The sequence below is a fragment of the Magnolia sinica genome, chromosome 5, assembly GCF_029962835.1.
Source record: "Magnolia sinica isolate HGM2019 chromosome 5, MsV1, whole genome shotgun sequence".
NCBI classification, from domain to species: domain Eukaryota; kingdom Viridiplantae; phylum Streptophyta; class Magnoliopsida; order Magnoliales; family Magnoliaceae; genus Magnolia; species Magnolia sinica.
This window is the reverse complement of record NC_080577.1, coordinates 84,528,065-84,541,321: the sequence shown is the minus strand read 5'-3', so window position 1 is coordinate 84,541,321 and position 13,257 is coordinate 84,528,065. Positions and strand designations below refer to the sequence as shown.

Here is a 13,257-nt window from a genome sequence, read left to right as displayed (position 1 = left end):
CCTCTCAGTTGTGATTCTATAAAAAACACTCCAAGCATCCTTAAAGATCTTTAGCATACTATATATTTTCGTTGTTATAACACGTTTCATTTCTAATTGGGTTTCTTAAGAACAGTTAGAAATGGGGAACAACATTCCCCCCCCCCCCCCCCTCTCCACATCGCTTTGGCTTTAGTAAAAAGGTGAATGCGATGTTAATTCATTGTTTGACATAAAAATGTGATTGCTCGGCTATGTAAAAACATCAATTTCGGCCATCTTACTCATACTCGTCCATCTTGATAAAAAAACATCAAAGTCGGTTGACTTGGCCGAAAAATTATAAATTCGGCCATCTAGGTTGAATTCAGCATTTTTGGTCAAAAAACGGCAAATTTAGTCATTTTGGTTGAATTTAGCCATCTTGATTGAGAAATGAAAAATTCGACCATCTTGGACAAATTCGTTCGCCTTGGTTTTTAAAAAAAAATGGTAAATTCGGTCGTCTTAGTTAAATTCGACTATCTTAATAGAAAAAACGACAAATTCGACCGTAACAATAGAGATTATTGGTCTAACAATAGAGATTATTGGTCAATTCAATCCGAATAGGGCTTATGGTTAACCGAGGTATTAATACGGTCGAGGACTTGACCTGCTACTTCCCAAAACATTTGAATAATTTGGTCATAATTGAAATGACGTGATTCAACCATTGGAGGTGGTTTAGGGCTTACCTGGTTTTGTCTTTTATGATATAGTGGATTGCCAATGAAGGGTTAGCCCCTAAGTATACCCTGGTTTCCCTCTTCAAGGATAAAATTCCTGACCTCCTACTCTAGTCTCTTAAACTTGGTAGATAGTGGAGCATTCCGTCCATCCTGAATCGGAACAGGAGGTGTGCTCCGTTGTAGGGGAGGTATCGATGGTGGTGAAACCATGTTATCGACAGAACTTCCTTCGGTATTATACTGCGTCGCAATAGGTGCTCTTCCGGTAATGATGGTCATCAATCGATGCATGACATTGGTCTGGTTAGTTATTCATATATTAACATTCTCAATCTGGATACAAAATTGCTCGGCTTAAGCGTGTACCAACTCTGTCTGAGCTCTCCTATATTCCTAAACATGTTGGATAATCAGTTGCACATCCTAAAGTCTGACCTTTATATCTTCAAGAGAAATGGTTCAAGAGGTCGATACTGCTTCCTAGTTGACAAAACTGAATATTGGATTAATGTTTAATTTCAATGATAAGGGGGCCGCTTGAATCGGCACGTCCTTGGTCAGAGGTGGTGCAATTAGTGTTGAGGGTTCAGCCCCAACAATTCGATTGCTTCTTTTATTCATATTTTCGATTGATCGATTGGTAATGTCGCATCAATAAATAAACTAGAGAAAGGGTCCCACTAGGCATGCCAAGAAATGTTGTTGCTATTTCAATCTTGGTCATGTGATTAGTGTGGGCGTACCAGAGTTAAATGTGTCGCTCAATTAAAACCGGATAGCTACAACCCCAAGCACTAGGATAAATAGATACATCGGAAATTGACCGTATATAACTGAGTTATAATAAGATTGGTCGCCTATTCAGCCACTTGCACATCGTTGCTTAAGATGATCATGCGATAGTCAAAGGGTAAGGTTTGTCCTCTGAAAATGGGTCACACCTCTGCGTTTCATATAAAATGATTTTTTCTCTTTAGTACAAACAAAAGAAAAAAGAAATTCTTACAGTCGACATCAGAGAACAACTGTAGAATACTTTTCTAAATGGATAACTTCACTTGATAATCGAACTAAACCCAACGTGTTAGCGTAGACTCAGATTATAACTAAAGTTAATAACTACATTGATTACTGTTATAGTTTACACTAAGGAATGTAAATGACATATAAAAGTAAAGGAGTACACTATGGAATATAAATGACTAATAAAGATAAGAATTACACTAAGGAATGTAAATGATAGATAATTGAAAGATATATTTAGTTTGGTTTGGTACGAGATTTCTTCTTCTGCTGAATTCCTTTGCCATTTATAGCATTAAACTGATAATTTAGATGATTTCCATGTTCTTGACGGTTGTTGTAACCATTTAAGCACTATATGACCTTTTTAACACTTTCTTTTAAACTTGTCACCTGTCCTAATAATTGCTCTAAGCTTCCTTACCGACTCAATCGTATTCCACTTGGCCACTTGGTCAATCTCCTATATGACTCTCAACCATTTGGTTTGCTTTTGAATTCCTTTCAACTGCTTCCTCTTTTATCATCTTATCAATTGTGATTTTATAGAAAACACTCTAAACATTCTTATAAATCTTTAGTATGCTGTATCTTTCTCTTACTACTACATTGCCTTTTATAATTGGGTTTCCCTTTGCAACCAACATTCAGTAGTCTAGTCTAATGATCAGACATGTCTATTCTCTGGGCAATATTATGAATGTCATGTGGTCCAATAATCACATCTAAAGGATGATCCTGATCTTGGTTTTATAGAGTTGAATGTGAGTCTTTGAAAATGTCCTTTTTTAATGGGAGCATTCGGCAAAATGCATCAACTGTTAGAATCAGCCACCCAGGGTAAATTTTTAACGTGGCATGTCAAGGGTAGCACCCAAGACATGAATGGTTCCAACCCACCACCTCTACATGTGGGCCCCACCACATGCGATCCCGGGGCGCAACACAAGCGAAAAGGACTACTATTACAACTGGAGTCCAGGGGTGCAAATTGGTCGGGTCGTCCTAATGGGTCAGTGGACCCCACCCTACAATTAATGAGTTTAGATCCAAATTTTAGAAACATGGGTCCGGGTCCCTCTCAAAATCAACGTGACCTACCCAGTCTGAAATGGCCCTGACCTGGGCCAACCCATGCTAAAGAAAAAGTAGTTAATTAAGGCCGTTGGTTTTTCTGAAAAAAAGAAAAGAAAATGTAGCTACTCATCCCTTACTCGTGATGATCAAGACTGTAAATGGTGGGCCCCATTGTTAGTAGAGAATATATACCAAAACTCTCCACTAATTTGAACTACCTTATCTGATTTTATCCATTGAATTTGGATTGCTGGCCATTTTGTTCTTTACTATCAAAATTGCTATTCACCATCAATTGGATGGTTCGAAACACGATTTGTATGAAAAATCTATTGTAATTTCTATACCCAATCTAGACCCAGCCCAAAGCGGACGCTTATGGTAGATGGTTGGATCTGGGTCCTCTACCCAGATCTGACCGATTAAAGAAATGGGTTTGCTATTTTTAAATATGGACCTGACCTGGGCCTGATACGAATTTTAATAATTGGGTCTGGGTTTAAAATCTTGACCTGATTCTCGAATGAATCAGGTCCTTGGCTCCTCTCACCCCATTCAAATTTTAATGAGTTGGGTCTGGTTCCAAAATTTGACCTGATTCTCAAACGGGTCGGTCCCGGTTCCCCCCCAAAGGAACCCATTTGCAGCTTGGATCCTTATTTTTTAAAAATGGGCTGTGGTTTGATAAACCGAACAGTTGTTTTGATGACACCCATAGCAATGGACCTTGCTCTGGAAATTTACAGTCTAATTCATTTGTGACAGAAAGGGTCGTTATGAATCTAGACCATCTCATTGACCTACTGATTACCCCGTACTACTAGAAAATTACTTGGATGAGTTGAATTGATGATTCAAACAATTTAATCAGTAACTGGCTTTTCAAAAAAATTAAAAATAAATAAAGAATGAAGAAATAAAGAAAGGATTTAAAAAAAATAAAAAATAAAATAAAATCTAATCAGTCGGCAACCAGACGGACGGTCAATGACCATTCATCTTGTCGGCACAAGAATAAGTTCGGATAGGTAGAAGAGAAGTCGATAATTCTAGAGGCCACTTACAAACTGGAAAAAATGGAAGCAGCTCTTTTATTGGATGATTCTAACCAGTGTCAGCTCTGAAGCAAGATTTAGAAATCATACTCAAAGAAGATGAAATTAAATGGAAGAAAAGTCATGGGCGATATGATTAAAAGAAAGGAACATGAATACGGGACGTGATTCAATTGTGAACTTCATAGGAAGCTAGGAAGTGCATGAGTCTTAACAACTTAGCATTTGATTGAATTCAAGAATCCGTGGGAGAGTGGATCAAAAGTAGATAGAAGATAAAATATAGGTAGTGATCAAAGCTTTGGAGAGGGGTAAGAGTGCAGACTCGAGAAATGGGAGCGCACTCTTTGGGATGTGGTTCTAGAAAGAATTCAAAGGAAGTCATTAGGGTGGAAGAGTGCGCTCCCATCTCTCAGGGCTTCTTCACAACGATAAAGGCGGCCTTGTCAAACATGTCACTCTATTTCATGACGCTTTTCAAATGCCAGGAAGTGTGATTGAAAGGATAGGAAAGATGCAAAGAGTCTTTCTTTTGGGGTAGGTTTGTGAACCTAAAGAGAATGCTAGTCTTTTATAATGTCATTTAAATTCTTCAACCTAGCTCTCCTAGCAAAGTGGTTATGGGGGTAGAAAATGATAATATATGGAATAAGGTGATCTCATCCAAATAAGGCGAGGAAAGAAGGAAATGGTCCACAACCTCATTTTCGCACCACAAATCATCGGGACTATAGAAAGCAATTATCAGGGTAGCTAACTCTTTTAGAGGCCATATTTCCCTAAAAATACTGATGATATCTATTTTAACTCATTTCACATTTCCAGTCAAACGAAAAGGGTTTCCTCCTTTTAGGGAATGTATTTTCTGAAATGCAATTCCAGTGAAACATTTCTCAGGCTAAATAAGAGGTTTCCTAATGACCATGGCCAGGAACATAACAAAAAACTCTAGTGGAAATGGTTGCATGTAATTAAGTCTCGATAGTTGAAAATACAGTAAAAAATTCGGTGAATAAATAGTTCATGTTTAATCCAGTTTGGACTTTAAAAAAGAGAGTGAAAAAGCATTCGTTTTTTTTTTTTTAACACACCCTGTCACACCCACACACACCACATGGGTACTGAACTGATGACATTAGTGTTGTAACCCACATTGTCTACCATTTAGCCATGAACAGGGACCCTAAAGAATATGTGTATATATATATATATATATATAAAAGGTATTTTATCAATGAGTGGCAACCACCCAGCTCAAATTTTAAAATTATCCTCAAAAGATTTTTTATTTTTTATTTTTGAATAAAACATTTTTATGGAACAAAAACTTGATTAATTCAGTTTTCTGCGAAAACATGTTCTTTTTTCTACCCATCTTTCAAAATATGTGGAGTTTTAAACATTTAATCAATTATGACTTTCTTTTTTCAAAAAATATGGAATTTAAGATGGAGTTTTGCTAAGAGCTCCTAATCCTTTAATTTACCAAAATTTTATGGTTAATTTGCAGAGCATGTGACTTACAATTATTAGATACGATGTAAGGTCTGCTTGATAAGAACTGAATATAATCTAAAACACAGTGCCTCAATTTGAAACTCAGCCCAATGTTTTAAATAGCATGTGACTTACAATTATCAGATAAGATGTAAGGTGTGCTTGATAAGAACTGAATATAATCTAAAACACAGTGCCTCAATTTGAAACTCGGGCCAATGTTTTAAATAGCGAATAGTAGTAGCATTCACCCATTTGAAGCATGAGGCATAAGCTACATAGCATGTAGCATAAGCTGCACGCTACTTCTAGATTTTTAATCAAGGTTGTGCTTGGTTGTACTAATTTCATGATATTTACCAAATAAAATTGATTGATAATGAGATTTAACAAAATGCCATGATATTTGGTGCAACCTAAAGTAATAGGAAAGGATAATAATTAAGTATAAAAGTAAAGAAAAAGCAATGAGACTGAGTTAATACTATTACCTATATTATTTTTACTAATAGCATTGAAAAGATTAACTAAGTTTTATTGAAAATAGAAAAATGCGACAAATCATTGAAAACAATAATCGATTTTAATATTGTGGTGAAAAATAACTTGTAATGTGAGCTACGTAGCATGTAACACAGTCTATATAGTGTGTAGCTTATACAAATTACCATGTAGTGTAGGCCTATATGCGACTTAATCTATTTTCATGAGCGACGAAGCGTTAGGGCTAAGCTACGCTACATAGCATACGCTACACGCTGCTTAGCATAGCAATTTAAAAAACTCAATTCATAGAGATTTCAAGTCGAGTCACCATGAAACTCGCTGACGAGCCAGACTCAGTTCTACACTGGTGGGATTTGTTGAGTTGACTCGCCCACTCAACCAACTTAAACTGAGTCACTCACTGATTGATGGCTCTTTAATAAGAAAATCAATGTTTGAGCAAGATTCCAACACACAATATGAAGTACAAGTGCAAATATCAATGCTAAGTAGCTATTTATTGAGCTTGTGAGTTTGGCCATTTTTTTTTCTACTTATACTAATTCCAAATCTTTATTATCAATTTAAAAACTTCTCAATTTAATTATAAATATTAAGTCGAATCTATGAGTAAGCCTGACCCAGTTGCATATGATCAAGTTGAGTTTTTGGGTTTATGAACTATGGAACTGAATATTATAAGAGATGTAAAAAGATCTAAAGCAGATTTTTGAAGACTTTGCGGTGCCCACCATGTTGTATATGTTTTATCCAAACCATCCATATGTTTTTCCATATCATTTTAGGGCTTGAGGCCAAAATTGAAGTATGTCCAAGCTCAAGTGGACCACACCACAGGAAACAGTGGTAATTGAATGACTACTGTTGAAATTTTTTTGCGGGCCACAAAAGTATTGATTCAAGCTGATATTTGTGTTTTCCATTTTTCCAGTCTCATGTAACCTTGTTAACAGGTTGGATGACAAATAAACATCAGTGTGGGCCGTAGAAAGGTTTCAACGGTTGAGTCATGATCCCCGTTATTTTATTTTGGTATGGTTCACTTGAGCTTCGGATATGCTTCAATTTTGGGCTCATGCCCTAAAATGTGCAAGAAAAACGGAACGATGGTATGTATAAATCACATATATCAAGATGGCCCCCATACGATCTTCACACCACGATAAAAGGTTTGTCCCGAGCGCCTCGATCGGCTTCTTGTCACGTTACGTCAATATAAATTTTTTAGCAAGGGAGCTGCAAGCTCGGGTGCACCTCACCATCATACATTTAAAAATCAACTCCGGCCATCATGTGAATGGCTTAAATTTAGGCCTAGAGCAGAAAAACCAGTCTCGACTGTGATTCCGGTGGATCACAAGATTAGAAACAATGAATGAATAACACTTACACTCTGAACTGATTCCCTTAAGGTGGCCCACCTATATCACGGATGGGCTTGAGTTTTAAGCCCGTGGCCTAATTTTAGTGTGGCATCTGTTGGTTTGAGTGGGTAACAAATAAACATTACAGTGGGCCTTATGACATTTTTAATGGTGAGCGGTTAATCACCATTGTTTCTTGTGGTGTGGTCCTAAAATTTAGATCTGGTTCATTTTTAGGGAAATACCTTAAAATGAGCTGGTAAAACTAATGGACAGAGTTGATATTTAACATATACATCAAAGTGGGCCTATGGTCATAGCCTACCCAAACTGGTAGTTTCAACGATGCATTGATGATGGAGACTTTTTGGCTAGGTTCTTTGAGAACGTACGACTTTATCCCTGGTAGGATCACCTATTTTCCTTGGAATGGCTCACTTAAATCACAGGTCAGGTTGATTTTTGGACCTTACGATTCAAATAAGGTGACTCACTTGGTAATCAGGGTGGTTTTAACTTAAACATCATTGGAAGGCCACTTCAGCCGACCACACATAAGGACCACAGATAATGCATGCAGATTTGTTTGGAGGAGACCAATATTACACACACACATAATACTGGTCTCCTACAAACTAGTCCGCGTGCATTATTTACGGTCTTTATGTATAGTGGACTGAAGTGGGCCTTACAATACTCTTTAAGTGAAATTCACCTGAATATCAGTATGAGTTGGGAAGTTATATGATGCTCTGGCTTAGTGAGAAACTTGATATGCTGTCACTCAAAAGCTTTACACATGGCACACAACAACTTAAATTAAACCGACTAAGTTGTGCAAACGTATTTGAACAATCATATCGTTTGATTCGTGGACACTTGTTTGTTAAAATCAGACCACTGGATGTTTTCAATCTTAACCATCTAAAAAAATATTCACCAATTTAATAGTTAAATAATCAAATAATTAAAAATTTTGGTCCGTGATGTATCTAACTGTAAACATTTAACTATATCTTAATTTCGTGCATGCAATATTTAATTGATTCCATGGGCCAGCATATCATCCATCACACTCCATCAGAGTACCAAAGTTCTCTTATATAGAAAACATGTCCTGATTTGGTTGATTCTGGTATCCTGGACTTCTATCAGCACTTTACACCAGCGGATTAGGTGTTACCCAGGTAACACTAGTAGGCGTTTCCTTAAATGTGGGCCCACCTTGATGTATGTGTTATATATCTATGCTATTCATAAGTTTTTGTAGCTCGTTTTAGGGTATGGTACCAAAATCGAAGTAGATCCAAATCTCTAGTGGACCACATCGAAGGAAACATACCCTCATTTTAGGGTATGGTACCAAAATTGAAGTAGATCATCCAAATCTTTAGAGGACCACACCACAGGAAATAATTGTCATTGAATGCCATCATGAAAAACTTCCTAGAGCCTACCATAGCATTTATTTGTTGATGAGGTCACACATGGACAAAGGAAAAACACAAATATCAGCTTGATCCCAAAACTTTTGTGGCCCCAAGAGACTTTTAGTGGTAAGAATTCAATCCTCACTGTGTGGTGGGAGACTTGGATCTACTTCATTTTTGTGACTATTTCCTAAAATGAGCTGGAAAAACTGATAGACAGTTTGAATATACAATACATACATCAAGGTGGGCCATGATTAGTTAGATTTTTATTCTGCCTTTGACATGCTCTATTAGTTAGATTTTTACATGTTCAATTTCAATTATTTTCTTTCTTTCTTCTATTTTTTTCTTTCTTTTTTCTTTTTATTTTTTATTATTGAATTTGATTTTTTTTTTTTTTTTTTGGGTAGGAATTGTGGCGAATTAATGTTCAATTTTAATTCTTTTCTTTCTTTCCTTATTTTTTTATTCTTGAATATTGATTTATTTATTATTATTATTATTATTTTTTTTTGAGTAGGAATTGTGATGAATCAATGTTCAATTTCAATTCTTTTCTCTCTCTTTCTCTCTCTTTTTTTTTTACTCTTGAATACTAATTTTATTTTGTTTTTTGAGTAGGAATTGTGGCGAATGATACGAACGCAGATGTTTCAGTTGATGAGTGCCATCATTATAAGGTACCAAATAGATATGGTTGTTTATCTAGTCATGCATTGACATGAATACACATATTTTGGCTTCATGCGCATACATGATACATCAATATGCCTACATATGTGTTTTTAGTTGAATTTTTAATGCAACAAATACATGTGTTTGCATAATCACATAGGCTTTAATCCATTACGGCTTAGATAATGATAATGATGATGGCCTTTTCAAATACTCACAATGTCCTATTTCATGAATTTTCAAAATTCTATTAAAAGTATAAATTTCAAAAATTGCAAAATATTTTTATTATACCCTAGCCAAGTGATAATTTAACATTCACATTTGTGTAAAATAAAACTTGGTATAATGATTTGTTTTAATGGGTGTTTACATGAAGATATTAACTTGATGGTAGATATGAACATGGATGCTTACGGGTTCTCCATTTCCTGGTCAAGGATTTTCCCAGGTTCTTAAACACAGAAAATCTCTCTCTCTCTCTCTCTCTCTCTCTCTCTCTCTCTCTCTCTCCCCCGGCAGATTTAATGAGGCCGGTAAGATTCAATTGGACTAGCCACACCAGTACATACTCAACCAGACCACTTTCAGATATGTTTTTTGTGATCCTATCTTTGAAAGTGGCACATGGCCTAATCAAATCTCCCAATCTCGCTCATAAACATATACACGTACATACATATATATATATATACATATATATATATACATACATATATATATATATATATATATATATATATATATATATATATATATATATATATATATATATATATATATCTTGTGGGACTTAATTTGTATGCGGAATAGGCCCACAGATCTGTCTGTGCATGGGACATGGCGATCAGGGGGGTCAGATAGCTTACCTAGCTGAGATGCCGCCATGGAAGCCGGATAAGAATACCAGAATACCTGTAGAGCTTAGGATCTTCCTCTCCTTCACACCCTTTCTGCAATTCACAAGATGGGACTCAAATTTCTGCTGTGGTGTACGATCAGGGACCCAGCTCTCTTATATAGAGTCTGTGGAGAGAGTTTGAAACCCATCACAACTCTCTCTCTCCCACGCTCCACATTGTAGCATCCTAGTTCAACTCAAATAGTTGTTTGCGTAAGACAGCTATAGCATTCCAGCCCTAATACGCAAAGCTGCGCAAATAGACTGCGCAATGCATCACCTGAAGTGGGGCTCACTGGTCTACTCAATCGTCTAGTCTAACTGAATGACAATCCAGACCGTTGATCAGTAAGGCCCACTAAATAGAGTTCTTACATTCTCTCACTTGGGCCTCATTGAGAAACGTCAATGATAGTCATATAGAATTATTTTGAAAATAAGTTTTGATCTTTTAAGAAAATATCCAAATAGTTAACCAATGAAATAGTTGGACAGTATGAGTAATGCTATTTAATCTGGTCCATCAAGACAGTCAAGATCGAAACGCGGTAGTCATCACAACATTTAATTTAGACAAAGTGAGTCTAAGCACGATCACAAATACTTTCAATCTTAACGACATAGATTATGAACTAGAAAATGTGGTATAAGGATTACACACTTTAGTGTAATGATATGTGCCTATTCTTAAGAGGTCCTGAAGCTTTTACATGTCTCCAACGAGACACAACTATAGTTCTACTTACTCAAAATTTGCGCATATATATAGAGAAGCAGAAATAAATCTTTATATCAAAATCATCCAAACAAACTGTATAAAACGAGATCTCTAAGTGTCTGTGAAAAATAAAATACGCTCAACCCCCACTAACTGAAAACATCTGTGGGATCAATGACTCCCATGGATGTTACATGCTCCTGAAATGGCGTGATAGGGAGCCCTTTAGTGAGCGGATTTGTAATCATCTGCTTAGTGCCGATGAATTCCACGGACACTTGATGATTCTGAACCCTTTTCTTTACAATAAAATACTTGATGTCAATATGTCTCGACCTTGACGAATGCTTGTTGTTACTAAAGAAGGAAATAACAGCCGAATTATCGCAAAATATTCTCAATGGTTTCGGGATATGCTGTAGTACCTGCAAACCTGAGAAGAAACTCTGTAACCATAGTGCCTGATTGGATGCCTCATGACAAGCAATAAATTTAGCTTCCATAGTGGATGAGGCTGTGGTAAATTGTTTCACGCTTTTCCACGACACAACTCCTCCCACCATCATGAAGATGTATCCTGAAGTAGACTTCTTAGTGTCATGCAGCCTGCGAAGTCTTCATCTGAATATCCGATCAACTCCAACTGATCAAATCTTCTGTATGTGAGTTCGAAGTCTTTCATTCTATGAAGATACCGTAATACTTTCTTCGCAGCTATCCAATGTTGCATTCCTGGATTAGATAGATATCTTCCCAACATTCCAGTGACAAAGGCAATATCCGGTCGCGTACAGACTTGAGCATACATGATGCTCCCTACTACTGATGTGTATGGAAATTCCTTCATTCGATTATTTTCTAAATCATTCTTTGGACACTGAAATAGACCAAATTTGTCGCCCTTCACAATGAGCAACTTTCCTGAAGAACAATTTTGCATGTCATACTTTTCGAGTACCCTAGTAATATAGGCCCTCTGTGACAGGCTGAGCAGTCCAAGTGTTCTGTTATGGCGAATCTCAATACCGATGACGTAAGAAGCTTCACCAAGGTCTTTTATTTCAAACCTTTGAGATAAGAATTTCTTGGTGTCGCTCAACATCTTGGTATCACTGGTAGCCAACAGAATGTCATCAACATACAAAATCATCATAACGAACTTACTCCCACTGGTTTTAATATAGATGCATTTATCTGGAGTGTTTTCTACAAAGCCATATGAGGAAATTACTTCATGAAACTTAAGGTACCACTGTCGCGATGCCTGTTTCAACCCATAGATGGACTTCTTAAGTTTGCAAACCAAATATTCTGACCCAGTAGCTACAAAACCTTCGAGCTGCAACATGTACACATTCTCATTTAGATCCCCATTGAGAAATGCAGTCTTTACATCCATCTGATGTAACTCTAAATCCATATAAGCTACAAGAGCCATTATGATCCTAAATGAGTCTTTCTTGGATACTAGTGAGAAAGCCTCCTTAAAGTCAATGCCTTCACGTTGGTTAAAACCCTTGGCAACAAGTCTGGCTTTATATTGTTCGACATTACCTTTGGAGTCCCGTTTGGTTTTAAATATCCATTTATAACCAATCGGCCTTATTCCAGTGGGTAATTCTATAAGATCTCATACTTTATTGTCCTGCATGGATTTCAACTCATCTTTCATGGCATCAAACCAACTAGAAGGATCAACACTTTGTTTGACTTATGTAAAGGATTTAGGATCCTTTTCCACCCCTATGTCAAAGTCGCGCTCGTGTAAGTATGCGATGTAATCGTCTCGATTTACAGGCCTTTTCTCTCTTTCAGATCTTCTTATTGGTTCAGCTTGTTGGGTCTGATCTTGATTTTCCTCATCAGTGGTTTGTATATGAGGTTCTACATGGTGCTCTGCAGTGACTGCAGAATCGACTGTATCATTAATGTCCACGTGATCTGGATTGACTATGACAGGAGTCACAGTCCTTTGTTCCTCAAATACAAAATTTCTTATGTTCGTGCTCCCACTGTTTTTAGTGTCCTCAATGAATCTAGCATTCCCAGTCTCAACAATCCTGACGGAGTGGGAAGGACAGTAAAATAGATAGCCTTTTGATCTTTCTGGGTATCTAATGAAGAAACAACTTACGGTTCTAGGATCAAGCTTATTTTCATGCGGATTATAAATTTTAGCCTCAGTAGGACAAACCCCAAACATGTAAATATCAGAGACTTGGTTTTCTCCTATTCCACAACTCAAAAGGAGTTTTGTTTACTGCTTTGTTGGGAACCCTGTTTAGTATATGAACTGC

The 13,257-nt window shown here is 36.7% G+C and overlaps 1 pseudogene; it reads left to right on the top strand.

Moving 5' to 3' along the window:
* Nucleotides 1-2,618: 2,618 nt before the first annotated feature.
* Nucleotides 2,619-13,257, top strand: part of LOC131247084 (beta-glucosidase 44-like) — a 33,709-nt pseudogene continuing 23,070 nt past the window's right edge.